The sequence below is a fragment of the Littorina saxatilis genome, linkage group LG11 (assembly GCF_037325665.1).
Source record: "Littorina saxatilis isolate snail1 linkage group LG11, US_GU_Lsax_2.0, whole genome shotgun sequence".
NCBI lineage: Eukaryota > Metazoa > Mollusca > Gastropoda > Littorinimorpha > Littorinidae > Littorina > Littorina saxatilis.
This window is the reverse complement of record NC_090255.1, coordinates 5570149-5578589: the sequence shown is the minus strand read 5'-3', so window position 1 is coordinate 5578589 and position 8441 is coordinate 5570149.

The window sequence follows — 8441 nt, the reverse complement described above, 5'->3', positions numbered from 1 at the left end:
AGAAAAAGAAAGGGAGGGAGAGACAGACAGACGAACAGAGAGAGAAAGAGAAAGACAGAGACACGGAGAGAGAGAGAGAGCCCGCGCACACGGGCTTTTTACTCCTAAACATTCACCTTTATTGAATTACTAGATGAATACCCGCTTCGCCGGGTACCGGCTTCGCCGGGAAGAAGTAGAGCCTGGGACCCGGCTTTGCCGGGTGTACGCCGGCTTTGCCGGCGCACCACACGGAGGAAGGGAGACAAACGCGGCTGAAAACACTGGAGAAGATAAGGAAGAGTTACTGGGAATGGATCGAGAGAAAAACCAAAATCGCTTCAGCGCTGCGCGCGAAAAACCAAAATCGGTTCAGCGCTGCGCGCTGAGAGCACGTGGTGAAATATCTCATCGACCAGCTTTTGTGCATGGTGTACCTGAATATGCCCACCAAATTTGAAGCAGATCCATCGAGAACTTTGGCCGTGCATCGCGAACTCACACACAGACACACAGACACACAGACACTAGTCGTATATATGTTACAGTCAAAACGGGAAATCAGTCATTACGGGTAATGACTAAAAGTTTTAGTCATTTCCGGAAATGACTGATTTGATCAGTCATTACCGGAATTGCCTAAAATCTTTAGGCATTACCCGTAAATGACTAAACTTTGTGAATATTTTTTACCCTTATTGCCTGACTGCTAGTTCATGTTCAGTCATTACTGGTAATGTCTAGAGCATATTTTTAGTCATTTACGGGTAATGACTAAAGATTTTAGGCATTTCCAGTAATGACTGATCAAAACCGTCATTTCCGGAAATGACTAAAAGGCGAGATAACAACACGTACACTCTTGCAACAAAACATGGGATTCTAAAAGGTTCGTATGAAAGGAGTGGGTTTGAACTATGTCCACAAAAACTCCTGGATACGGCAGACCTTAACTGTGACACAATCCTGAGCCTGCGAGAAACAGTTATTCGCGGATCACAGAGTGGTGGGCAGGGTTATATCAAGTGCAACTGTGCAGGAACAAAAAAGTGTCGCACTAACAGGTGCAAGTGCTACAAATCAAAGATAAAATGCAACAGTCGCTGCCACCAAAGCATGAACTGCCACAACAAATGAAGTGTGTGTGTGTGTGTGTGTGTTTGTGTGTGTGTGTGTCCGTGCATGTGTGTGTCCGTGCGTGTGTGTGTGTGTGTGTCATTTACTTCAATTTTCCATTGATTTATTCTATTTTACTCCAGATTTCTGTTCAATTTATCGAATGTGTATTTGTCATTACAGCGTCAAAGTGTGTGTTCAAGACGGTTTAGTTGCAAGGGGTATTGACAGGGGGAGGGAGAGAGAAAGAGAGAGAGAGAGACAGAGAGACAGAGACAGAGAGAGAGACAGAGAGAGAGACAGACAGACAGGCAGAGAGAGAGAGAGACAAAGAGAGAGAGAGAGAGAGGCACAGACAGAGAGAGACACAGACAAAGACAGAGAGAGAGATAATTCCATTTTCTTTAAATTTCTGTTCATTTTATCTTTTCTTTATTCCAAATTTCTGTTCATTTTATCTAATGTGTATTTGAAATAAAAGATTGACAAATGTTTAACATCAGAGTTGCGAATAGATTGAGAGATTATGCGGTTCGGGGTTTGAGCGCTTTATGGCGAAGGGAGTGCGTTCTATATAGCATTTCTATTGGCCGATCTGAGAAGTACACGCATTTAGTGCGCGTTTTATAGCAATTGGCTTTCGCACACACGGGTGCAACCTTCGTGTCTACCACTCTGTGTGTTTTATAGCCTTTACAACCAAATAAATTTAATGTGTTTTTTCTTGATTTTTGAATTATTACTAAGTTTAATATTGACTTATGTTAAATATTGTATGGAAACACAATATCATGCATAATTGGATAAAAATTAGATGATTGTGGGGGAGCAAACTATGAAGACTCACAATTTTTGTAATAATGGGATTCATCTCAGAACATTTAGTTCATGTTCAGTCATTACTGGTAATGTCTAGAGCATATTTTTAGTCATTTACGGGTAATGACTAAAGATTTTAGGCATTTCCAGTAATGACTGATCAAAACCGTCATTTCCGGAAATGACTAAAACTTTTAGTCATTACCCGTAATGACTGATTTCCCGTTTTGACTGTAACATATATATATATAGAAATGAAGACCACAACGCTTTTCCACGGACTCGACAAGAAATCTAACTGTCAAATCTGACCACCAAAAGAAAAAAGGAAAGGCCCTGCTTCTCCACGTGGGGTACGAAACTCTAACACACACACACGTACACACACAGATATCCTGAGGGCCACTGCATACCGTCACCCCTAAAATGTACTCATGGACTGAGCTGTAAGCGATTGGACTCGTCTACTTTTGTCAGTGCGGGTAGGGAGGGCTGTTCCAAGTACAAAGCGACTGTTCGGATGATCGCCCCCAATATACATGCATTGACTCGGCTGTCAGCGAAGAGATGGGTCCATTTACTTGAAAATAGGTAGAGAGGGTAGAATTGAGTTCGCCGCGAACAGTTCGCCGCGAACATAGCGTTTCCTACAACATGAAAACTGTTTGTCTCTTCGCGAACAGATCGAAACGCTCTATGCAACGCACCTCTGTAGTCATGTTTCAGTTACAAGTTATCTCGGTAATTCTAGTGATCTCAGCTGCTTGTGATCTTAGCTAGTGCATGGTGATCTCAGTGTAGTGATACAAGTGTGACAATCATAGAGTAACGTTTTTGTCATTGCCCAGTCTAGTGTTTGTAGTTCATGTTGCCGATCGCTTTATGTTTTGTGTAATGCCATTATCTGTTAAATTTTGAGATACATATGTCCAGTCACCGGTAGATCCTAAGCGCGCCTAGCCGTCTTTGTCCATGTGCTGACTAGTCTTTGATCCTTTGAACTAAAGCCGCTCTCCTAGAAAGAGACGGGTAGCTCAAATTGCCGCTGGCCTGTTGATTGGATGTTTGTGACTCTAGCTAAAGTTTGATTATGTATGTACATACTAGCGTGTGAGAGAGAACTTTACCCCCCGCGGGTTAGGGGGAGTCCCATATTGGTTGGGACGAGAAAGAATATACCCGATGCTGTCCAGCATGTCGTAAAAGGCGACTAACGGATTCTGTTTCTCCTTTTACCCTTGTTAAGTGTTTCTTGTATAGAATATAGTCAATGTTTGTAAAGATTTTAGTCAAGCAGTATGTAAGAAATGTCAAGTCCTTTGTACTGGAAACTTGCATTCTCCCAGTAAGGTCATATATTGTACTACGTTGCAAGCCCCTGGAACAATTTTTTTATTAGTGCTTTTGTGAACAAGAAACAATTAACAAGTGGCTCTATCCCATCTCCCCCCTTTCCCCTATCCCATCTCCCCCCTTTCCCCGTCGCGATATAACCTTGAATGGTTGAAAACAACTTTAAACACCAAATAAAGAAAGAAAGAAAGAGAGAACTTTTGAGACACGAGAGAGAGTGGACGTATTTTTGAGTGTGCTCCACTAACTGACAAGATGTAGTCAACTTTGTATTGTGGCTTGTAACCACCGGCTTCGGTCGGTAGGCGAAGACGAGGAGGAAGCGAACAGGAATAAAGTTTGCCATGCCAGTATTCTGCTGCTCAGTGTCGCCATGTCGTCTGTTGGATGGAATGAAGAGAGAAAGACGTGTATGTCTTTAAGTCCGTGTGTGAGAGTCCAGAGAGAGTCCGTAACATAATCACCAAAAGAAAAAAGATCTTGTTTCCCGAACCTTCTTCCACACAAGCTACGAGTTACCTGAGAAACAAATGATCGGATGTTCCCATTGTTACTATCTGTAAATACTTTTACTCATCTCTGTTTTCACTCATTTCGTGGTGGAGGGTCACAAATCAGTGTGGGTGATCCAGAAAGAGAGAGAAAGGAGAAGGTATAGTAACAATACGATCACACACACACACACACACACACGCAAACAAACAAAAAATGCATCAAAATTGATGTTTGTATTCTATGTAACTGATGAAAGGAACAACTTTTTTTGGCAAGCACTCGTGAGCTTTGTTTTAGCGATCTTTGCCTCACTTTGGTAGAAACCACCCAAACACATTGGAATACATGCTTTGGACTAAAGAAGAGGAGAGCAAAAAATATAATAAAAGTTAGTTAAGAAGGTACAAATATTAGAAAGGTTATAAATTGCAGAAATTTAAAAAAAAACATCAGCAAGGGCAAGACTTGAACTCTCGACCACACATACCATTACCACTGTCCGGAGCACTTTATACAAATGCCATACACATTTTACATTCAGAGTGAGCATTCTGAGAATAGAGATCTACTGGTGAGTGTCAGTGACACCGACATATCTTTTTAGCTGTGGCTGGAGAACCAGCCAGTCGGTTTTGGTGAGTGTCAGTGACACCGACATATCTTTTTAGCTGTGGCTGGAGAACCAGCCAGTCGGTTACGGAGCCCCTAGGCTGGACAACCACAAAGTCGGCTGCAGACCCCCCAGGCTCGGAGACCCGCACTCTCCACAAGCTACCTATATTTTTTGCCGTCCAATAAGATTTTCTTCAAAAATTCAATTGTAACAACACAGAAGAAAAAGAAGAAGAAGACTCAGAAAGACTTGTATTTCATCAACAGTGCGATCCCTAGGCAGCGACTGACAGTACATCAAGAGATGCGGTTCGCAATTGTCAGAGATCCTGGCAGAGTAACTCGATGCGAAGCAGATTTACATGTTTAACCATAACTTCTTCTGCGTTCCTGCACGACAACTAACCACAACTGAAACCAATTTATTGCTGATTCTAGGACGAAAGGCAGTGATCACAGTTGTTGTTGCAATCTCAGTGCCATCACCAAAATGCTTCAGAATAAAAAGGAATAGATTTAGTGCAAAATAAAAGGAAGGAGTGTTAAAAAGGAACAAAATAGAGTTAAACACATTTTTAAAATATACTAACAAAATTGAGATGGTACTAGGGCTCCACAACCGACTTGCCGGTTCCTGAGCCAGTCTGTATTCATTCCCCATCAACTTTAGAACAGTGAACAGGCCCTAGCTCATGTGCCTCAACCACTGATCAAGTCAAGGCAAGTTTGTTTGTTTGTTTAACGCCCAGCCGACCACGAAGGGCCATATCAGGGCGGTGCTGCTTTGACATATAACGTGCGCCACACACAAGACAGAAGTCGCAGCACAGGCTTCATGTCTCACCCAGTCACATTATTCTGACACCGGAACAACCAGTCCTAGCACTAACCCCATAATGCCAGACGCCAGGCGGAGCAGCCACTAGATTGCCAATTTTAAAGTCTTAAGTATGACCCGGCCGGGGTTCGAACCCACGACCTCCCGATCACGGGGCGGACGCCTTACCACTAGGCCACCGTGCCGGTCACAACAATGTCGGGTTAAATTTTAAGTTTTTTTTTGTTAATTTTAAAGTCATGAAATCTTCTATCTCTGTTTACTAATTCACTCGCACTACGCACACACACAGCACTCAAGATAGGTACAAAGACGTAAACAAATTAACTCCCTTTGCCCTTGCACCTATATTCAAATCATACACAAAATACATATATGGCGATTCACACACAACAAACAGTCTGTTGATTTCACTGGGGAATAATAATAATGTTGAGTGGAGGAAATTCTGTTCCTCAATGAATTTGTATCAATGTTTATCAACCATGATTTGTCAAGGCATGAGGCAAATACCGTTGGCCTCAGTCAGTCAGTGCTGGTTGAGAACATCAGTCATGATTGAGAAGCATTGAGAATGTGCAAAACTTTCAATACATTTTAAATGAAAGGCAAACATGTACAAAATACCACTCTTACTTGGAATCTGACACACTGAACTCTAATCAACCCGTGAAATGAAATTTTCAAAAAGTATGCACATCATGGCGAACACTGAAACATAACATGATCAAACTAAAGCAACAACAACAAAAAACCGTACAAAACACTAAACTCCCTACTACAAGACTAATGTACTTATTCCTGAACAGAAAATTAATAATGGAAACAAACTGAACAATATTTACCCAATGATGGCATTGTGCGACATGACGGTATTTTAGCCGATACTGATGGAACAAGATTGCCGTGCCACATCACTTCAAATATGGCAGACCGGAGGCGCCGGAACAGGAAACTGCATGGGGTTCAATGAGTTCACCGGTAGGGGTTGTCTTCCAATCACAACAGCAAAATCGCAAATGCGAATTTTTGTAAGAAAAAACAAAATTTGTAAATGAGTTTGTAAGAAAAAACAAAATTTGTAAATGAGGGCCGAAACGTCCTAGGGCCGAAACGCCCATTGGGCCGAAATGTCCTGGTAAATTGGGGCCGAAACGACTTTGGCCAAAACGTCTTTGGGCCGAAACGACTGGCTCCCGTTATACCCACCTAAAGAAAGTCGGGGTCAATTGCCCTTAAAAAGGTGATGGCATCTGATGAGACAGTAACCGGTGAATTCTTTTTCATACTTCCAAGTCAACTAAGAGAGCATATATAATCAAGGCTAAGCACCGAGAAACCCTCTGGAAAGGGATATTGCTCCGTTAAGACACCGACCCTGCCCGAAAGTCCTTGGTTTCCATGGCAACAAATGATTAATGCGGCTTGGAGATGGTTAACCATCCGCTGTATTTGCCACATACAGTACTCCTTGGATAAGGTGACCCCCCTTGGGACCAAAAAAATTCGTGATCTTATCCGAGGGACACGTTAACCGATCCTCGGATAAGATCAATTTCAGTAGAAAAAATTGATCTTATCCGAGGAGATCAGAGTTTAGTTTGAGGCCCCATAAAAGACTTCCCGCCAAATGAAAGTCATTGACGTGATAATGTGCAGATCCAGAGAGAGACACACACTGACATACATACTTGAGACACTGACACAGAGACCATCAGCTGCATTAGAGAGAGAGAGAGAGAGAGAGAGAGAGAGAGAGAGAGAGAGAGAGAGAGAGAGAGAGAGGAGGTGAGGTAAGACAGACAGACATAGAGAGAGAGACTGGGTGGCCGAGTGGTAACGCACTTGCGCTCGGAAGCGAGAGGTTGCGAGTTCGACCCTGGGTCAGGGCGTTAGCAATTTTCTCCCCCCTTTCCTAACCTAGGTGGTGGGTTCAAGTGCTAGTCTTTCGGATGAGACGAAAAACCGAGGTCCCTTCGTGTACACTACATTGGGGTGTGCACGTTAAAGATCCCACGATTGACAAAAGGGTCTTTCCTGGCAAAAATTGTATAGGCATAGATAAAAATGTCCACCAAAATACCCGTGTGGCTTGGAATAATAGGCCGTGAAAAGTAGGATATGCGCCGAAATGGCTGCGATCTGCTGGCCGATGTGAATGCATGATGTATTGTGCCAAAAAAATTCCATCTCACACGGCATAAATACATCCCTGCGCCTTGAATATGTGCGCGATATAAATTGCATTAAAAAAACTACAGAAAAAATCAAAAAAATCCCTGCGCTTAGAACTGTACCCACGGAATACGCGCGATATCAGCCTCATATTGATTGATTGACATAGAAAGAGAGGAGAGACACAGACAAACTGATCATGACAGGCAGAGATAAAGAGAGGAGACGGAGAGAGAGAGACATAGTTAAAAAGAGGGAGATCGAGAGAGAGAGAGAAAGTAGGGGGGGGGGGGGGATTGAAAGGAAGAGAGAGAGAGAGAGAGAGAGAGAGAGAGAGAGAGAGAGAGAGAGAGAGAGAGAGAGAGAGAGAGAGAGCTTCCAAATATCTCAAATCTTCAACAATGTCTTTTATTTTGTCCTAAAATTGGCACTACTCAAATATCGCTTTTGACATGCATTACAACATGAGGTCAATTCTGGCCCCATGCCTCTGCAGAAGGGGAGCGGGCACACTGCAGTTACATCTGTCATCATCCACGGGTCTCACTCTGTCAAAGTGGTTTCCGTTGATTGGTTCAGCGACTTTTTTGGCGGGAACTGTTTTCCAAGTTTTATTTGCGAAAGATTTCCTCATCCTTCTCTTTGGTGTAAAATAATCGGGCCAAATAATCTGATGACATTTACATTTGTGCGTCACTTCTCTTTTGATGTCATATGGAGAAAAAAAAACTCTGTCAAGGTCGCAAAATTGGGAGATTCTTTTCAGTTTCAGTTTTGCTTGTTCTTAAACACGTCACGGCCGATCCGGCCTCTCCCATAATGCAACAGAAAAAGGGGCGGGGCTTAGCAAAAATAGCACAACGCGTGGCACGCGATGTAAACACGAACAGGCCAAAGTGCACTGGGGACGCGGGGGCACCAGGGCGCTCTAATAAATCAGCTTCAATGTTTTTGTCAATAAAAAAAAGCACAAGATAGTGTCCACAAGCTCTTTGTTTGGATTTCCTTCTCCCAAAAATGTTTTAACCTTTTGAACTTGGGCGTAAATAAGATT